Source organism: Rhipicephalus sanguineus, chromosome 6 (genome assembly GCF_013339695.2).
Source record: "Rhipicephalus sanguineus isolate Rsan-2018 chromosome 6, BIME_Rsan_1.4, whole genome shotgun sequence".
Classification (NCBI taxonomy): Eukaryota; Metazoa; Arthropoda; class Arachnida; order Ixodida; family Ixodidae; genus Rhipicephalus; species Rhipicephalus sanguineus.
Window position 1 is genome coordinate 33068156 of NC_051181.1, and position 21946 is coordinate 33090101.

A 21946-nucleotide genomic window follows, 5' to 3' on the forward strand; every position below is an offset into this window, starting at 1 on the left:
GGTATGCATTAACAAAAATACATGCTGACTGTTACAAAACATCCTGTTAAAATTTGTTTGTACCTCTACCTTTTTCTTCTGCAACATATTGCTGTGCTGGGAACAAAAAAAAAGAAACGGTGAGTTCTCTCGTGAGATATGCATCATCGCGTTATTCTCCCTGACAAGCCACACAGCTAACGTGCCGCAGAATAAATGCTGCGACATCGTATCAAATGAAAGCATGTGCAAGTTTTCAGCATTCGCGACTGTTTCAAATGTAACGCTTTCTGTCGCTTTCAAACAAGAGCATGCTTTTGTAGTTCATGTTTACGTGGGAAGCAGCGCACTTAGACAATGCACGACGAGGAACGAAGAAAGACAGGACGACCGCTGCTTTCTTCGTTCCTTGTCGGGCCTTGTCTAAGTGCGCTGCTTCCCACGTAAACATGAACTATCGCCAACTCGCCCAACTTTCAACTTTACTGATGCTTTTATAGAAAACACTCAATGTATGAAGTGCACATGCAATGCGATCTCAAAAAGTTTTCCAGGAATTTTCAGTCTATGTTCGGGAGGCAACAATTCTTCAGGCAAGCACAAACTCATCACATCACAACACTCGCGGAATGCTAGTCAGCACCATCAGCACGCGGCAAAGCGAAGCATTCAGACTTCGTGCCGAGCTCCAAGCTGTGGCCACCTTCATCTACGCAGTGATTGAAAGAGGGAAGCTCTCAATACGCATCCGTTAACCAGAGTCCTTGAGATATGAAGATCTGCAAGTAGGCCGCGCCTTCCTTCGGAGGCAGTGCGCGGAACAGACGACGAGCCGACGACGCATGACGTGAACAGGGCGCAAAACGGTCGCAGCGCCCCCACTTTCTGGGAGACAGCTCCGTGGGAGACAGCGAGCGGCCACGCCACGCCGCTGACGCCGCTTCCGTGGCGAACCGTGCAGCGAACTGCCACGACTCACAAGTCACTGATCCCCACAAAATGCACGGGTTCGATCTCGAACGCGGTGGCTACATTTGTAGCCCGCGCCAGTCTCGTGTCCCCTTCCCATATGGCATTTGTTTAGCATTAGGAGAAAAAAAAATATCACGACATTGTGTGCAAAGGATCGAACTGAGCTTACTTGAAGAGCCAATATGTTATATTTTTACATCGAGTAGTTCTAGAAGAGCTTATGCTTTTATAATCTGAGGGGTGTGCACTCACGACCAATGTGCTTCAAAGAATAAACTAGGTTTTATATGAAAACATATTATGATTGTCTCTGATGCGAACTGTATATCTTTAAAAATGTACGTTTGAACTGTTGGTATCTCTGATATAATTATAGACCATGGTAATCGCGCTTCCATATCTAACACGTTGTTCGCAACGAACATTAGAAGTCCAAGGCAGAAGCGCAAATCATTCCTTTCTAAATTGTATTAGAGGTTTCATTTTTTAAGCTGCGTTGTCAGATAAAAAAAACAAGAAAACAACGCCCTATACCGTGATAGGGCGAAAATACATTTTGTTAATCATTATCATTGTATTTCTTCGCAGTTCAGTTCTTTGGTTTCAGAGTTCTTGTAGGAGCCAGGAACGAAGCACCAGCATTCAGTTCTCTTCGTTTTATAGGGCATTATCACCACAGCTCACTAATGCATGACCCGTGTACAGTAAAGAACGCGTAAAAGGTGAGAAGAAAAAATCACGCCGCGTTTCCTTGTGGTAGCCTTCCAACGGGCAATCTGCGACAGCGGCGGCTGTACCCGGATGGATGGATGCTAGGAGCGTCCCCTTTAAAGGCCAACTCCGGCGATTTTTTGGCCATGTCAAAGTAATGGTGCTTTTATGTTCCTGAGACGCTCCTGTTACGGGCCCGATAGCAGAAATACTCGGCAAATTGGAGAATAATTTTAAGTAAGCAAAAAAGCGCAACACCGAAACCGAAACCCAACCGAGTGTACTGTCTACGTATGACGTAGACGTTGTTACGAACAAACCGGAAGTCGTGCAAGGATGCCGGTCACGCCGGCGCGGAGTATGAAAACTGTGACAGCCGGGACGACCAGCGAAGCGCCGGCCAAACCAACGCTGTCTGTCGCCTTGTGCACAACAGACGCTCGCTGTAGCGGCCGAAGCGCCGAAGTTATCGGTGCCCTCGGTTGCGTCATTTCCGCCGCCTTGCCAATGCTGACGTCACAGATGCAATGTTGCCAATAATTGTGGGAAGCCAGGAGGGCGTTGGCAGACAATCTATAAAATTCACTTGCAAACAATCTGCGCATGTCTCAAGCCTGTAATTTGGCATAAATGACAGAAACTTGCAAAGGAACGTACCCAGCGAATTTCATTGAGATCCATCGAACTCGAAAAATCGCCGGAGTTGGCCTTTAAAACGGGGCGGTGACATGTCTGCCACCAGGCTCGAAGAAGAAAAAAATTCCTTGTTTCATGTTGGCCTAATACCTTATGTACATTGATTAAATTATGTTATTATAATAAAAAAATTATAAATTCATGGTCCATCTCTCTGCCTCCTCAGGCAGCATGACCTTATTTTTCCCCAATTATTTATTTTGGTTCTTTATCTCTACTTCTCTGCCACCAATATTCTAACCGTCTCTTACGTATTTCTATCGCGGACGTGTTCAGCTTTCAATGTTGTCCCTAAAACCCAAGGCTTCATGTAGACTCGTGCCCACACGTATACCTGGGTGAATATCGCCACATTCAATCCGTACAAGTTCCATCGTTTCCTTAGTTCCCCCGCAGCATGTAGATTGTTCTTCTTCGTTACTGAATCTCGCTTTATAACTACGCGTTCTAAGGCAGCCCGACCTTGCTTCAAACAGTAAAGCGCTTTCCCTTGAATTATCATAAAACCTTTCCCTCCTTATTTCGTTTTTTCCCTTTCGGGAGTTACTCAGAGCCGGCTTCTTTTCCATCGCTGCCATCCAATAAGTCCTCTCCGCCTCTCTGACCTTCCGCGTAATGCTCCTTGTTGCCAAATCGCCCGCACTGCTAGCCGTATATTTACTGGTGAGCCTCCTAGTTCTTTTTCTCCACTGCGTGTCAACGCTTTTTCTATACAAATACCTAAAAACCTTCTCTGCCGATCTACTCTTCTTCATTTTCCTCAGCCTCTCTTCGAATCTCATTTCGCTCTGAGCTTCCCTCACCTCAAAGCCTGTCCATCCCATATCACCCTTTACAGCCTCATTTGTCGTCTTCCCGTGAGCGCCCAACGCGAGGCGGCCCACCGTCCTTTGATTTACATCCATTCCTGATTGTACGTCTGACTTCATACACAGCACTGAGTTCCCAAATGTAAGCCCCGGGACCATCACACCCTTCCACAGCCCTCGAAGCACCTCGTACCTATTGTGTCCCCATAAAGCTCCGTGCTTCATAATTGCAGCATTCCTCTTTCCCTTTGCTACCGATGCTTTCTCTTGTACCTCCATATATCTATCCCCCTCATTTACCCATACTCCGAGGTACTTGTACTCGCTTACCCTCGGTATTTTTTGGCCCTGTATAAAGACCGCATGGTCTTCGTGATCATTGAATACCATCAATCCACATTTTGTTGCACTAAATCCTAGTCTTAGAGCCTCACATTCCCTTCCGCATATATCTGCCAGTCGCTGTATATCATCTTGACTGTCCCCAAATAAGACAATATCATCAGCATAAAATAGACCTGGAAGCTTCTGCTCAACCATCGCGCCGACCTGTTTGTGTGACAAATTAAATCCAATGTTGCTACCTTCTAGCGCTTTTTCCATCCTCGCCATGTACAGCATGAATAACAGCGGGGACAAAGGACATCCTTGTCTCAGCCCCTTGCTAATTTCAAGGCTGTCCTTGCTACTTATTCCTTCCCATTCTATACAAACTGTAATTTCTCGGTATATTTCCCTCAAAAGTTGTATACAGTCGTCACCTATGCCCACTTCTTTCAATATATCCCACAAAATTTCCTGATTAACCTTGTCATACGCCCCGGTAATATCTAGATAAGCTACGTATAAGGGCCTGTTTTCTATTTTCGATATTTCTATACACTGGGTAAGAACAAACTGATTATCGTCTAACCGCCTGTCGATTGGAAATGCATTCTGAAGTTCTCCCAAAATATCATTTTGTTCTACTCACGCTTCTATATTTAATTTTACTGCCTGCATCGCCAACCTGTATAGCACCGATGTAATGGTTAGCGGTCTATACGAGCGAATGTTATCCTTTTCTCCTCTGCCTTTATAGATTAAGTTCATTCTACTTTTTCGCCAACTGTCTGGTATTTCCCTCTCCTGTAAGCACTTTTCTTCGGCTTTCAGCAGTGCTTCTTTAGTGTTATGTCCGAGTTCGTTAATGAGGCTGACGGGAACCCCGTCTAAGCCCGGAGTAGTGCGCTTAGGAATTTTTCCTTCGGCCTTCTTCCAATTGAAATTCTCTAGTACTACATCTTCGTCGGTTGCACTCCTTTGCGTACTTTTACTCACCGGGGGAATCCCCTGGGCGACCTTTTTAAACGAATCGGCTGTTATCTTTCGGATGTAACCTAGCGCTTTATACCCTTCCAATTGATTTCCTCCTTCATCTACCATATGTTGTTGCATTGTGACCGACTTCCTACCCAGCGCTTTTAGGTGGCTCCAAAATATCCTAGGTGCGGCTTTCTTCTTTTCGCGAATCTCTGTCATCCAGCGTTCACTTTCACCTTTAATTTTTGCCTCGACTAATTTCTGCACAATGGATTTTTGCTCTAAATATATTTCCCATATTTGGTTGACTTCGTCCTGTGGCCGCTTTTCCTTTTTTGCTTGTCTGTGCTCCCGTGATGCCTCACGTCGCTTCTCGATCGCATCCCGGATTTCTTTGTTCCACCAACTTTTTGGCTTTCTCTTTCCTTTCCAACAAATAGTTTTCTTCTCTTTTTCCATTTCTTTCGTGACTACATGTAGCAGCTCACTATACTTCCAGTCTTTGCCTGGTAGTTCGTCTACTTTTTCCTCGACTCTTGCAACTATCTCAAGACTATGTTGCTCGCAGAGATCTAGCAATAACTTGCCATTGGTGTCTGAATATCCGTCAAGGTCATGAATGTGAGCGTTCAGGTCCCCTAGAAGGATTATTTCGGCATCATGACCAAATTCTTTTATATCGGTGCTTATGGATTTCACTATCTCCAGATTCTTTTCTCTGCAGTTATTCCCCGTCCACAAGTAAGCTACACCTAGCCACGTTTTCTTTCCACCTACTGTGGCCGAAACCGACATGTGCCCTGAACACGTTTGTTTCACTCTATCCAATTTTGTTCTGCTATGAATTAGCATTCCAACCCCCCCACCTCTCCTTTCTGATGTGATCCTGTTGCATCCTTCCCAAATATAATTGGCAATATGCGGTGGCTCTTCCAAGTCTCTAAGGTGTGTTTCTGTAACCGCATAAACACCTAACTCTTCCTTGTTTAACTGCTCCTCAATCTCTAACCATTTTGCCTTTTTTCTGCCACCCTGCATGTTTATGTAACTAATTGCAACATGCGCCTTCTCCCTTCTTTTACCTTTTCTCTGGTTTTTCGCTATACTGCCTGTCAAAGATTCCCCGTGGTTGACATGTGATCGACCCCTTTCGCCAATGTGGTCGCTAGTTCGGATTCTTCATTCAAGACGTCGTTTAGACCTCCCGCGATTATCACGATGTTACGTCCATTAGCCTTACTTGTGAGTTTTGCGCTAGCTTGTCTCATCACTGATCCCAGCCCATGTCCCGGGAACTTCCCTATTAAAACTCGTTTGTCGTTTCTCGCCCTTTCCTTGACTGCTTCTGCGCATCTAACTAAATTCGAGTTCCCGGCGATTATCACGTGCTCCGACATTTCTGCTGGACTGTCCCGCACCTGGCCACTGCCTCGGTTACAAGCGCGTGCCTCTGCTGTTTTGTCCCCTCCCCTTCCCAAAACTACTTCGCGGAAGCTGGATCCTGTGACCCTTGCACCTGTCTTTTCCAAACCTGTTTCCCCATTCGCGTCTACCACTGTGGGGGTCGATGCCCCGCTATTCCCGCTGTCGCTTGCTTCCTTGTTCACCATGAATACCTTTGCTAACCCCTCCTCGGCTGACTTATAGGAGTACTGACACGATTTTGAAGTGCAGCAAAACGGACGCTTTTGGTTTCCTTGGCATGTAGTGTTAACGCTCTCCCCACACCGCATCCGGGAAACACGTATAAATATTTAAGTTTGATTTTAAAGTTTTCATCTCCCAGCATCTGCAAGGCAGCTTCACCGCACGGAGAGCCCTATGACGTTTCAAGTCAGCTCACTTGGTTTGCGAAGTCTGTGTTATGCATGCAGCCTAAATCACAGAAATCGCTGTCGCAGGCACTGGACGAGTTCACTCATCATGAACCGCGTTCGACTGACAGCAAAGGACATCAGGTGCACATTTCGTGGGTTGCAGTCTGCCCGTGACATCACGGGCAGACTTGACACGTCACTATGAAGCCGCCCTCTCGAAACCGAAACCGAAACTGCTGGTTGAAAGAAGCGGTATTAAAAATATATGCAATGCATCCCCAGGCACCACGACACTCTTTTTAGGGTTCTCGACACCCGTGCTTTCATTTAGGGCAAGAACCCGAAAAATTTTAAAATTCATGTCAGTACTCCTTTAAGCCTTTCCCCCATAGCCACCGGTTTTTTCCCGCTCTGTCGCCAACGCATTCTCCAGCTCGGCGATTCTTACCATGAGCTCATTTTGGGCAGCCATCATAATTTCCATTTTCGCCTCTAACTCGCAATGCTTACACTTGGCGTCAGCTCCCTCTGTCTTCTCATCTGTACAAACCTCTATGTTCCATCCCATTCCGCACCCTGAACACTTTACGGCCTTTTTGACCATGGCTAGATCGTTCACGCGGCGGATTAGGTACACTTAAAGTGAAATGGTATCACAAAACTCCGCAAGCATGCTACACTTCAAAGCACGTGTGCCTTTCAGCCACGTGGTGGCCAAACAAACAAATAAAAAAAACCAAGGTGACTGTCACACAGGAAACAGTACAAAATTGTAAGCCCTATTAAGCTTCAGTCTAGTGGCTTATGTACTGCTTAGTTTCTACAGCGCGACTGGACGCGGACGGAGAAGGAACACGCAAACACACACGCAGCGCTGTAGAAACTCTCCGTCCGCGTCCAGTCGCGCTGTAGAAACTAAGCATGAACAACCAACTAGCCCGCCAACGCACTTTAGGCTTATGTACTCATATAACTAAAAAAACAAGCTCGAGTCATGCAAAAAAAAAAGAAAAAAAATTCGGCAGATCCCACGTACCGTGGGAGTCGATGTTATGCGAAGCATGCGGCGGGTAGGTGACTGGCGTAACCTTTTTAGGGGCGAAGCTCCTTATAGCGGCACCCGTTCGTCCCGTCCTAGTGTGTAACCAGTCCTAAAAACGGAGGGGGCGTGCACACATGAAGGCTCCCTAAAGACAATGCGCTGCGACAGTAGGTGATATGTATCGCCCTCTCCTCTCCTACGCTTCCCCCTCTTCTCCTGCGGTCCCCCGTAGGCCTGGATAGTGCTAGGTAGTGGATGGTGTTTGTCGTATTTGTAAACTACCTGGGCGTATGTGGCCTACGTAGCCTAGTCTACGAAGCGGCTGTCAATCAATCTGGCATCATCCTCAGTCAGCATGAGGCCATCACCCAGCCTCGTAAGAAATGAAGAGGACACTGCGTCGTCCTGGCGGACGAAGTGCACTTTACGGTGCGGTGATGTGGATATCATATGTAAGTTTCGTTAATGTATTCCCCCGGGGTCGAGCAATGCTTCAATATAGCTTGCTGAATCATAGGAATAAAAACGTAATGTTTATTAGACTGCTATAAAAGCGGACCCAGCACTAGAACCACAGACGTTAATCGGATATGACGCCTGTATCGTAGGAGTACGTATCGTAGGAGTACGTATCGTAGGAGTATCATGTAGTGTTTATTGCTTTCTTGTAAAATTAGATAGCCAGCACCACAACCACAATTGACGTTGCACCGATATTACGCCTGCGCAGGCTGTTTTTCCAAACTAATTTATAGACCTGGCGTGGCTCAGTGGTAGAATACCTGATTGCCACGCAGAGTGCTTGGGTTCGATTCCTGCTGGGATCCTAATTTTCATTCTTTCCATTTGTTGAATCAACACTGCCGATGTTGGTTTTCCTTAACGCTCTTGCATTTAAATTAACAATGTCTGTTCTCGCCGTTCCTGGGTAGATATAAAGAGTCAATCACCTGTGGCGCATACCCGTACACCACGGCCCGTGGTAAACGGGTATGTGCCACACGTGTCTAGTGGAAAGGGTTTGACGACGTACGCGACAAGATTTTAACGTTATTCATGTCATGACCCGGCAGTCATATTCGTCAAATCCTCTTACCCTCCCATGCAAATTTTGGTCTACACCAATTTAAGGAGGCGATCATGAGAGCACCCAGACGTAGGCGGCTAGATAGATACGGAGACAGAAACGCTCAAAGTGCCAGAGGTTCGCTAAGAAATGCTTCGCATTTAAAAACTTATCTGACGCTGTCATTCCGGAGCCCACGAAAAACACGCCCGTCCTCTAGCAGAACCCTCGCCGGCCTCTGCAGCAGCGCCCCTGGCGGCATCGGCGCGCAGAGGGGCCCTGTCTGGCAAGGGAAACGCGCTGCGCTCGTAAGGAAGTGAGCGAGCGCGCGCCTCCACACCGGCCGTGCACGAGGTCCTAACGAGGTCTCTTCGATTTGGCTTGCACTGCTCACGGCCGGGCTAGACCGCACGCGGCCGTGCACTGCCTGCACTAGTTCTGGAAAGTGCCGTGGCGGTGCGAAGCGGTGCTGTGAGCGCGCAGCACCGGTTCAGCAAGTGCCGGTGCAGCCGCGACACTACTGACACTACCACGCGGCGGCTGCCACCAAAACGAAGATGCAGGTGCAGGCCGTGTTGGTCGAACAGCCGACGGCAGGGGCGTAGCCAGGGGGGGGGGGTTCAAACCCCCCCGAAATTTTTCAATTTTGCTTGCGTATATGGCACGCACACATACAAACGCACGCACGAACATACATAAAGTATGGTTGAACCCCCCCCCCCCCCGAAAAAAATTTCTGGCTACGCCCCTGGCCGACGGGGCGTGTATCGCTGGTGCTGTTTACCAAAAAACGCTGCCGCAGCGGCACTCTTCGTAGCTGCCGTATGGAACTGCTCGACTCTGCAGCGACGACGATTCCGACAACGGCGACCCTCACAACGACTCCGAGGATGATTTTGACGGTGTATGTGTTTTGGTCGCCTGCATGTTGGTACGTGAAGATATAACTCCTGTTCCCGGATACGAGAACGTCGTCGGCAGGTTCCATCAGTGTGATTTCAAGAGACTGTTCAGACTATCTAGAGAGACGTTTGACTGGTTCAATGGAAAATTTCGCTGGTTTCGACCTTCTTGAAAGTGCGTGCGAGGCCATACAACAAGAAAAAAATAAAAATATCTGGGGTCCTTTGACCGACGCTAAGACCGCTTAACGCGAAAGTTCAGTTTAGTTATCCAGGAAAGTGTACGCTCGCAAATTTGTACTCAAAGAATTTTGCTGACGTCACCACTTTTTTGCACGCTAGACTAGAGAACGAATGTGCAAAATCTTGTAGACCATTAAGACACATGTATACGCACGCTCGCATGATGAATACGTTTTTAAACTCAAAAGTTTTTCTAGAAGGCTTCACGATTTCGCGAAAGCGAACTGACAGCGCAGCTGGCGAGTCGCGCCACATCTTTATTACATTTTTTTGTGTACCATTCGTATTGCCGTCAAGTACGGTGAATTTTTCTGCTCACGAGAGATGTAAAAAGATCCGCCCACGTGGCTAAGATTGCCCGTCGGAGTCAGCAGTTTAACTTGCTTTTGCACGCCCTCAACAACAACACGCAGCGTCGTCTGCTCTAAGCTTCGGAGGAGGCCGAGGCGCACGCCATGCTGCACTTCTTTGCACCTCCTCTTGAGCGAGTGCAGGCCGGCAGAGAACTCGTGCAGAACTACGCTTGCACCTTGACAAAGCGAGGGAACCGGTGCAGCGGGCGCGCGCGGCACCAGCAAAACGAGGAGGACGGTGCTGCACCCCCCGTTGAACTGGTGCCGCCGGTGCAGCCAAATCGAAGAGACCTCAAGCAAACTGCCGACGGCACGTCGTTCCACTTCAACTAATAACATAGTGCGCGAAAAACACCTTGAATCCCATATGAAACTGGGATGTGAATTCCCAGCTGGAAATCGGGTTTCCAGCCTGGTTTTCAGCTGGAAACGGCTCATCAGGCTGGGAATTTTCCATTTACAGCTGAAAATGCTATTTCCAGCAGCGAATGAAACCCATTCCAGGCTGGAAATGGTATTTCCAGCATGGATATGGAAATAATTCCCGACTGGAAAGCCATTTCCAGCTTGAAGTTTCCAGTTCCAGTTGGGAAGTTATATTTCAAGCTGGAAATTTTTCCAGCCTCAGTTGGGAAATAATTTGCTCAGCATGAAATTTTCCTGTTTGAGCGAGGAAGTGGTATAGTTGACAAAAGAAATTCCAGCTGCCCAAATATTGATCTTCATACAAGTGAGAGCAGATTAAATGTATAATGCAGCCCTTTCATTTAGACATGACTTAGAACAGTGGTTCTCCAATGGGGGTCCGCGAGGTCATTATGGGGGGTCTGCAAACCCAAGCTTGCAAAAAAAAGTTTTTTGAGGGCACACTATGTCCCGTAACAGCGGCCCCTTCTGGTTTTTGGTATGCTTCACCGCATAATATGTTTGCATTGCGACGTAGCTGACTTATGTTTCTCCCTCATGAGGTGGCTGTAAAGTTTCTGTTGCAGTTTTCTGGGACATACGCGAGCATGATTTTTCCAGGCTTGCATATTTGAAAAGCAAACATCGCGATGAAGAGGTTGAATGTGGCTGCAGGCTACACAACTTATTGAAACATTCTTTGCCACGTAGAAATAAAAGGCACCTATTTCACACGCTGCATATTGCGTATAACCTTCCCCCCCCCTCTCCCACTGACTCATTTTGCAACCGTGATCTTCCGCGCCCCGTACGGCTGGGTTGCAAATTAATTAAAAAAACATGGCTGATCCCTCCGTCATAGGAATCGGTATAACACGAAAGTGAAACGTGTCTTCACACAAGTAGTGCTTATTGTGTAATGACATATGAGAGCTTGTACAATGTCTATTCGTGTTTGGCAGCTATAGCACCGTTTGACGTGGATGCACCCATGTTGACAGCATGTCTCTATCGCGACGACTAACGCCCATGATCATGATTAAACCGTTGTGGTAGCTTACGGTGTGAGCATATATTTGGACACAGCGAATCGTGAATCCCGCGTAAGGATGATATCAACAAGCTCATAATCAACACTGGTACCCCGTATGCACTTCTTCAAAGCGTCGTCAATTAAGGAGAGAAACGGCACGGTGTGCGCTTTCTAGTAATGGGTAGCCGACACATGTGCTCATGCATACATAACACACACTGCACTTCAGCAACACGGGAGGTAGAGGTTCGTAGCCTGAGCCGCAAACGCGTGCGTCCCGCTGGCCTCTGTCTCGCAGGCGCTGCTCTCGCTCCACCAAGGCACGACATTCGCCCGTCGAAATCGCGTCTTTTCTGCAACGCATATTGCAGCAGCTTTGTTATTGGGTGCTCTCGCAATTGAAGCAGTCGGCGGCGGAGAAATCCCGTAGGTGCACGTGGAAGCTGCACTACTCCGATGAGCCGACGCACGCTAACACGAAGCCAAAGGCAAAGAACGTAACTGCGTCTAGGGTGCCTCGGCGACGCCAGCGTGGCCAGTCTACCTTCTGGTATCGAGACGCTTTAACCATGACCTCCGATATCGCGTGCAATCTCGGAGTAAGCGCTAGTAAGTGTCGATCGTCAAGCATTATTTCTTTTCACCTCTCACCGACGGCGGCACCGCCCCGCTACGCCCGCCGCGAAAGAGAATGTGTGAAAGATATAAGGCGCGTTCGCGCCGTGCGTAGCATCTTTCGACTTAGCTTAATCGGTAGGGCGTCGGGCGCTTGCCGTTACGGCCGCAACGTCGTGGGTTCGATTCCCAGCGGGGTATCTTTTTTTTGGTTTTTTTCTTTCTCACCTGTTGGCGCCCATTTTATCAACGTCATATCCGTGACGGATGTACTTGGTGGACCCCGGCATAAAACACTTTCGTGTTAAAAATATATATGGCTTGGGTAAAACGAACTTTTATTTGACCTTTTCAGTAGTCGTGCGCCCGGTCGACACGGCATTACAACCAGGTGCTTGTTCAGTTGCTCATTGAGCCGTTGCGCCAATAGCTAGTGTTTGAACAATAGTAGTTCTTCCTTGTGAAAAGGAGCCTTATTTACAACATTCGCCATGGACTGTCACGATCGAATAGCAGTGAACTTTGCTAACTTGCTCTGTCCGACGCCACGGCCATGAAAAACGCTGCACTGCCGCGATGTTTGTTGACATCTCAGTAGCTCTATTCTCGTATCATTTCTCGGTGACTTATGACATTAATGCTAAATAATATCCTACTCTGTATTATAAATGGGGCATACAAAAATTGTATTCCTTTTTTAAAGTTAATACCATTAAAGACAGCGGTCCAATAGACCGCATAAATTCTTATGCCGCCGCAGTCAGCCACCGTTTCGAACAGCACATGGCGGCCAGTCGTGGTGATATCTGTACGTATGTGTGCTGGGTGTTCGCTAGTCTAGGGTGTTTCCCTGATGAATATCTGTGTGACAGTTACATGGAATAGTTATTTTTGGTCAGGTTTATCTCTGGAAAGTGTTACGAGTGATGACCAGCATGTTCGAGCGGTTTTTATTGCCGTTCTGCGTGCGATGTCTTGGATACACCAGCGTTGATCAAGGGACAGCGATTTTCTCAGCTATGTTGTTCCATTTGGAGGTAAGTTGCACTTATATATTTCAAGTATAAGTGAACATTTGTCCCGAATGTTTGTGGGCTTCGTTATCACGGTGTCATGTTACCTGGCTGCGTGTAATGTTTATATATGCGCGAAGTACACTACAGGCCGCTTTGCGTAAGCAGTCTTTCTCCAATGGCCCTGTGCTGTGCAATGCTTGTACCTAATCGTGCGCATGAGTCTATGCAAAAAACGCCAATAATTACATATGTTCGAGTGAATTCATTGGACGTCTATCCTGAGTAGTTCAAGGTTGATATAAATAATCGTTGCATAGCACCTACAATATAAACCGCAGTGCTCATCAGATCTTGTTCACCTTTGCTTTTTAGATTGCATTGATTGTGTGTTGAGGTACTGTTTTTGAAAGCAGTATTGATGCTGTTCATGTTATTTGGTAAAACTATACTTTTGCTAGAATTGCGTTTTATGAGTCATTGTGGTTTTGATGTCCCCTCACTATGTATAAATATTCTTTTCAGGTGGTGTACAAGGACTCATTCCACATCTCGAGATATGTTCCAACACTTGCTACAAGCGTTTAAATAAATGCTGTTAAATTGCACCACCATGTTCTTTGACTGTGCAATTCATGGGACGAACAGGTCCTGTAGGAACCATGCTAAGACGCATGTGATAGCAGCGAGGTGAAATCTGGAAATTCTTCCATTTCCAGCTGGGAATGAAGAATTGCAACTGGAAATTTTGCCATATGCTGCTGGAAATATTTGCTGGAAATATTTTCATTCCCAGCTGAGTTATGGAACCTGGAAATTTTTCCAGCTAGATTATTTCCCAGCTGCAGCCTTTCCGCTTTCCAGCTAGATTATGGAACTGGAAATGTAATCCAGCTGGATTTTTTTACCAGCTCCTTTCCCAGCTAGAAAAAGGTCCAGCCGGGCAAAATTTCCGGTTCTATAATCCAGCTGGAAGAAAAAACTTTTTCACGTGGGTAGCAGACGAAATGTCAACTGAGCAGCTGATCCTCACGTCACTCCTTTCTGTGGGCAAGTGGTAAACGTGGGCGCGGCCTGGAGTTGACCGCGAGGGAGCGCTGCCAGCGCTAAAAAATGGCGGGCTTGCAGGCCGTTTTGAATCGTGCTAGATACCGGTGATATAAATCAATAAAACAGATAGCTATTCGTCCCTCAGTTGCATTTTCGGTCGCGAATCGCTACTAGTGGGTAGATAAGTACTCGTAGATGCAAAAATCTTGACATGTGTAAATTTGATGTCAGTGCTCCTTTAAGGACACTATTCAGTTCGGTATTCCAAGTTTTCAAATATTCACACACCCCTAGTAGCTAACCAAGAACCAGTAATCAATTTATCAGCAACTAATGTCCCTACTAGCATATTCCTAATGAACTATGACAGACTATTAACCAAGTTGCAATAGGAGATGTGCAAAATTGCTCTGTGGTCTGGCAACCCTGAAATTCCGCCATCTTGTGCTTGTCAAGGATGCGACGGACGCAGCTTCACGCATGCCGGCATCGGTAGAGTGTATTAACGCGAGGCCAGAAAAATCGAGCAGTATTTTGGAGTAATATGGCAACAGCTAGGACAGCGTTTTCCCAGCGTGGACCATGTTATGTGGCGGAACAACCTAGAGGATCTGCCACAGGCCGTCGGTAGCTCATTAGAGAGCCTGCTGAAGGCGTCTACGCCATCGTTTCGGCAGCGAGCAAGATCCTATGCCCTTGCCGTCGAGTCCTATACGTTGCCGTCATCGGTGGAAACTAACGCGTGCGATTCAAGGTACGTGAAATATCTATCTCATGCGTTCCATGGAAAGGCTATTATTACAGCTAAAAGCAGCATTCAAGCAGCTTGTGTGAGACGTCGTTCATGTTCGTGTTGTACACTCCTTCGCTGTCAGCTTTGCAACATCGTATGAACTGTCACAAGAAAGCTGCCCTCCCCCCTCCCCCTCCTTCCTCCCCCTCAAAAAAGCATATTGTCATAATCGGGCAGCACTATTGTTTGCGCCGAAAACTGAGCGTATGTTACATCCGGCGTGTACGGCGGCGACGGCCGAGATATCGCTTGCAGGTCGGGCAGTGTCAACATACGTGCCTAAGCTCCGGAAGGGCAGTGCGCGAGTGCTCTGCGCTGGTGGACATGGTAGTGTCACCTGAGGGTGGGTACCTCAACAAACGATAATCATGAGACAGTAGTATGCGCCGCTATTTTCAACTTGTGACCGTTGTAAATGTGCTGTAGCCAATGTTATCCTTTCGAATAAGCACAGATACTGAACGATATCGCATTCATGGTATCAGTATATTGATTGCGTTTACTGCAAATGGCGGTATGTACTCGATAGACATGTTTATTGCCTGCACGTTATATGTTGTCCACAGCTTCACCTTAACCATATTTCCCACTTATGTGGGCACCTGTTATTGCTTAGTAAAAAAATTTAGCTGATGTGGCAATTTCTGCTTTTGGGCTTTTTCCGCAGGCTTGGCCTTGTCTATGCACGGGCCACTTGCTATAGAAGCCAGAAGACTGGCCGGCCGTACAAAGTACGCCTGACTTTCAAGATATCAAGTGGTGCTGTTGAAGATGCAACCTGTGAGTGTCCTGCCGGAGCAAGCGGGACATGCAGCCATATCCTGGTCGCACTTCAACTTCTCATCTTTATGAGAAAACGTGGCTACAAAGAGGCTCCACCCGAGTTGAGCTGCACAGAACTGCCTCAACAGTGGCGGCTACCTCGGCGACAAGGCATAAGGCCTGTGAGTGTGCAGGAAGTGGACTGGGGGGCCCACGTGAAAATGGTGTACCAGAGCCGACGCCCACACGGTTGTTTGATGCTAGAGCTGTGAAGGATGACGAGAAAGAACAGCTGGACAGTCTCCATCAGCTCGGAAGAGTCCTTAAAGGGATACTGAACAAAAATTTGAAAAAGCTACGAAAACACTTACATTCGACTCGGACGACACGACTGTTCCTGTACGCAGCGTTTATTTCACGTAATTTCGAGCAGTTGGCCGTATTTTTAGTGGATTGTGAGAGCGCGGCGGCTGCATGCCACTGCGCTTGTCGGCGGACGTGACGTCGAGTGCTCCAGCAAGAGGGGGGCAACCGGCACGCTCTCTCCTGCCCTGCCACTTCCCTTTCTCCACCTCTCCTCTCAAGAACCGAGGGTGGCTGGTGTGGCGCTGAGCCTTGTCCTCTTTTCCCCACGTAGGAAACAAAATGCCGCTTATTCCTCAAAAACCGCTACAACTACCGAGCGTGTCGCGAGAGCGCAAAGATGCAAGGTGCGAGTGACAGTGGTTCCACGAGCGGTCATTGCGACTCCGAGTTCGACAGGCCTCCAAAACGGATGCGCCAAATACAACCATATGCATGTGACCGTTCTGCTGTGTCAAGCGACAGCAAGGACGACGAGCCAGACGAGCCGCCGTAGCCCAACGTGGGTCGGCAGCCGGGACCAGCAATTTACACTGTAACTCATAGTCACTATCCTCGAAGTGTTCGGAGCACAAAAAGTCACGCTTTGAAGGCACCCACGTTGGCTGCGATGGGCGCGCAGCGCGAATCCATATCCTTCGAAGCTTCGGCTCTGTTGGAAATGTATGACAGGGCACACCCTAGCGCAGAACAGCGTTGAGGCATTCTGCGTTGTGTCAGGTGCTTCACCGTTCACATTACGTAGTAGCACACAGCACAGACGGCAAATTCGTAGACGTGGGCGCAAGCTCCGCTTGAGAAAACAGTCTATTCTAGGGACCGTAATACGGCCGAGAGCGCGGCAATGGCGTCGTTGGCTGCCGGTTGAGAACACGCACGGAGAACACCTTCCCGACCGTAAAACACGTTTTGGGAGAGACGCGCGGCAGCGGGTGGCGGCTTGCGATGTCGATTGGTAAGCGATTTTGCTGCGAGCACGGTTGGCGAGTCGCTATCCGCGGAGTTTCGCGTCACTTCCTCTCTAGTTCGCGGCGCGGCCGCTAGACGCGCCAATTCGCGAAAAATGCATTAAATCCATTATTTTCTGCTAGTCTCTGGCTGAAATGAAGGTTGTTTCAACAGATTTCAGCACCCAATCTTTCAATTGAGTCATTTATCTCGGCGGCGAAAATTTTGTTCAGTATCCCTTTAAGGAGCTCGGCAACGATGACTTTGGTATGGTTCTGATGGCAGCCAAAGGTCCATTTGTCGAAACAAAGCTTGGACTGGCACCTGTTGGCTCACCATTGTCCTACAAGAGGGCAATCGTTCCAGGAGGCTTCAAGACGTGGATGTCATCTAGCATCTCAAAAGGAACGGGCGATATCACTCCTGTCCCAGAGCTCCTGCTTTTTGAAGAAGCGTTGGCGCATACCTTGTGTGGCACTTACACTGCAGATGAGCTCAGGATATTGAATGCAAGTATATTTTTAAGAACCTTGCAATATAAATTTAGTGGGAGCAGCATGGATACTGCTGTGCAGACAACAGTATCTTGTTTGTTTTTTTTACCTTGCTCTCATGCACTACAAGCAAATGGTTGCAGAATAGGCATAAGCAGGGTGCACTGACAGGTTACGCAAAGCAGGCTGGTCATTATAATGCTACATTTTATCTTTCTTTTATTTAGAGTACTGTAAGGAGTCTGAAAAACTATATAAATTTACAACATGCAATGCACTATGACAAAAAAGCATACTTGGGGGTGTCATTCTGACACAACAATAATCGTCATTTTCATGCATGCTTTGTCCTAACCGCTGACCAGGTACTTGGTGGCTATGAACAGTGTGTGGCCATCAGCATGACAGAGTACTTTTAACAGGAAAATGGTGAGGTGAGCGCGCAGTTTTCAAGAAAGGAAAATCAAGAAAGCGAGGTGTTCATTATGGCTGTGCAGTACAAAGGTGCCTCAAGTACTCCTGCTTCCCTTAATGTGTAGTGCATATCGTCGCATTCCTTTATAGACTTAATTTGATGTGTTCCGGTTTCACCCGCAAAGACTGTTAGCAACGCTCAGCGCAGACTACACCACTATGCCTTAGAAGCTTCGCGATCGTTTAACATCATTCCGTTGAGATTACGTGCAGGACGTGAATAGCCAAAATTATTCGATAGCTTGCACGAGCACCAGTGATAATGCTCGAATGTTTGATGCCGCATGTATAAATGTCGACGCACCTCACTGTAAGTCAGATTATTGAAGGCCGGTGTTCTGGTCCCCGCTATCAGTTTACAGCATGTATCACTTGCACTTTGACTTCTCCTTTTTCGGGCACAGGTTCGCCCAAATAAAGCGTTTCGTCTTGAACCCGCCTAGGGCTGCCTTCTGAACGACGAGAGGAAAATATCTACGCCGCAGATCAGTAGTAGAAAGGAAAACAGTAGTTGAAAGATCAGTAGCAGAAAATTGTCCTCACATGTGTATTTTGGTATTTTAACTGTAGGAGACAATCACAAGAGTGCCCACACATAGGTCGATGGGTAGATATATAGAAACATTTGATCTGCTGAGAAATGCACCAAATAAAAAAAAACAAAATCAAATGTTAGTTCCATAGTAATTCTACCTTTGTGTGGTGATCTGTTAAAAGTTTTGCACTGTGCACCCTTCCTTTGCAACCATGAACCAAATAGCCCATGTCACAACACTGGTGCATTTTGAAAAAGCTAAATGCAAAAGTATTGATTTGCCTCACATTAGGCACTTAGTAACAAAGTCCAGCTGGACAAATTGTTTAGTAGCTCCCACCAGAGTGCACTTCATAACTGTGTCACATTTTAACACGTAAGTGTTTTATGCCGGGATCCACCAAGACATCAGTGACGTATTTCCGTCAAGGAAATGACGTCGAAAAAATATACACAATCAGATGGCAAAGAAAAAAAGGTACCGTCAACAGGCATCGAACCCACGACCGCTCGGTCCGCAACAACAGATGCCGGGTACGCTAACCACTGCGCCACGGTCACAGACTCAGGAGGCTTTACGAACGCGCCTTTTATATCTACCACTCTCCCGGTCGGCTGGGTGGTGTTGACCTCTGGGAGTGGTAAGGTAAAGTAATTCGTCATTGCTGTGGCCTCCGCGACTAGCACCTGCAACGCGTTACGCGTCCGTCCGATTCGGCGCGTTTTCAATAGAAGTTGAATTTTGTCAATGCCTTAACACACCGCGAGGGGGCGACCTTTGTCCAAGCGTCCTAAAAGCGTCGGCCTTGCTCAGCATCACGTTAATACAAACCAAAAATAGCTCTGCGACGCGCGCCTTCCTCACCTGGCTGTAACACCGCGTTCCATGCTCACGCGCTCGCCCCGAGAAAAATCGCGGCCGGGCTACCGGGGCGGCACGACGCGCTTTGCGTTTCCCTCTAGTCCGGCCATGGTGTTCAATCACATTTTAACATGCCGCGGGATGGCAACCAAGTTCTGCGTCCAATATGCGACGCTCTTCTGGCTATCTACTTAGTTCTCTGATTACGCTTTCACCGTTAACTACTACAGCTGCCACAAAGGTTTCTTTAATCATTTAGCAGGGGCGTCAGTCGTCGCGATGGAGATGTACCACCAATCATCAAAGTGGGTGCACACACGTTAAACGGCGCCATTAGCTGCCAGACATCAATATACATTGTGAAAACTCTCTTATATCAATGTACAGTAAGCATTCAGTTACTTCTGTAAGGGCACTCTTTACTTTCGTGTTATTCCGATTCCTATGACGGAGGGATCAACCGTGTTTTTTGGTTATATACATGTTCTTGCTTCATTTTTCTAGGAACTTCATGTGTCTGCACAAGACGCACAGGAACTTGAACACGCCGACATAGATTAACTGCATCGCATTTTGTTCGTGTAATTAAGAGAAATGAGTGGACAGAAACAAGGCTGCGGAACCTCATTGAGCCAAAGGACTTGTCTCGCGTTCGTGCTGTGCAACATGGAATCGCCAAGGAGAGTGTAGTTGCAGATCTTTATGCAAATGTAATGCAGTCGTATGGCCATGATGTGACACTACACCATTCGGGATTGGCTGTCAACCCGGCCTCTCCATGGCTTGGAGCTAGCCCAGATAGATTTGTATATGACCCAGAGGAGCTGACATATGGTGTCCTTGAGATCAAGTGCCCTTACTCCCTGAAGGATAGCCAACCGGAAGAAGCCAGGAGCAAGAAGTTCTGTATGATTTTTGAAGAAAATGATGAGCCACAACTGGACCGTGACCACGAGTATTATGCCCAGGTGCTCGGTCAAATGGGCATAACAGGCTGCCTATGGGCGGACTTCGTGGTCTCTTCGGAGAATCGGATAGCCATTGAGCGTATTCGCTTTGATAAAATAGAGTGGCTTAGTATGCGTAAAAAACTTGACAAATTTTTTTTCGAACACATGCTGCCTTACATGAGCAGCCAGCACTGAGCACTGAGAACTGAGACTAACCCTTGAGGAAGTACAACACCATGTCAGGTGCAGAATGCTTCAGGACACCGTTTTTTTTTAAACGAAAGTGTTTTATGCCGGGGTCCACCAAGATTTCAGTATCGTATTTCCGTCACAAAAATGACGTCGAAAAAATTTACACAATCAGATGGCAACGAAAAAAAGTTCCGTCAACGGGCATCGAACCCACGACCGCTCGGTCCGCAACAGCAGATGCCGGGTACACTATCCACTGCGCCACGGTCACAGACTCTAGAGGCTTTACAAACGCGCCTTTTATATCTACCACTCTCCCAGTCGGCAGGGTGGTGTTGCCCTCTGGGAGCGGTAAAATAATTCGTTATTACTGTGGCCTCCGCGATTGGCACCTGCAACGCGTTACACGTCCGTCACATTCGGCGCGTTTTCAATAGTTCAATTTTGTCAATGCCTTAACACACCACGAGGTGACGACCTTAGCCCAAGCGTCGTAAAGCGTCGGCCTCGCTCATAGCATCACGCTAATCCGAACCAAAAATAGCTCTGCGACGCGCGCCTGCCTCACCTGGCTGTAACACCGCGTTCCCCGCTCACGCGCTGGCCCCGAGAAAAATCGCGGCTGGGCTACCGGGGCGGCAGGACGCGCTTTGCATTTCCCTCTAGTCCGGCCATGGTGTTCAATCACATTTTAACATGCCGCAGGATGGCGACCGATTTCCGCGTCCAATATGTGACGCTTTTCTGGCTATCACACCTCGTTCTCTGATTGCGCTTTCACCGTTAACTACTACAGCTACTCCAAGGGTTTGTTTAATCATTTAACATGGACGTTAGTCTTCGGGATGGAGATGTACCACCACCAATCATCCATGTGGGTGCATCCACGTTAAGCGGTATTATAGCTGGCAGACATCAATATACATTGTGCAAACTTTCTTATATCACTGTACAGTAAACTTTTAGTTACTTCTGTAAGGGCACGCATTACTTTCGTGTTATTCAGATTCCTATGACGGAGGGATCAACCATGTTTTTTAAAATAATCTTTGATAGAATTTTAATAGTAACCTGGGGCCGATTTCAAGTCTGAGTAGCTGCTGGTTGTGTGTGCAGGAAATCAACCGTATTGCATGGCAGCAGAATTTGTAGCAGTGCTGGCATGCTTCGTTTAGTTGCATAGAGAGTGAGTTGGTAGACACACTTACGTGCACAAGTTGATTGACCTGTGTGGGTCTTTACATGTGGAGCCTTCTGTAGCAATGATTATATTAAGGCATTTCTTTGTTTGTCATTCTGTCATAAGGCCTTGCCTTTAACTTAGTAGGACATGAATAAAGTTTTGAAGGTATAAACATACAGTGCACAAACCTTGGCCTGAAGTTCTCTTGGGCTAGATTTTATTGTCTTATGTGTGGCAATTTTTTTGTTTGCCATTCACTTTCTTGGTTGAATGAGGCTTTGTGACGTGTATCGCACACTAATGCATCCTAACCAGTGAATGCAAGATATCATTGCAAGCTGTTTTTGCTATTTTACTGCATTAGTTTTGGATCTCCACCTTG

General features: G+C 47.4%; 1 pseudogene; it reads left to right on the forward strand.

Annotated features, from left to right (window-relative positions):
- The first annotated feature begins 14595 nt into the window (after positions 1–14595).
- LOC119397177 (uncharacterized) lies at positions 14596–20384 on the forward strand (annotated as a pseudogene).
- Positions 20385–21946: the final 1562 nt, after the last annotated feature.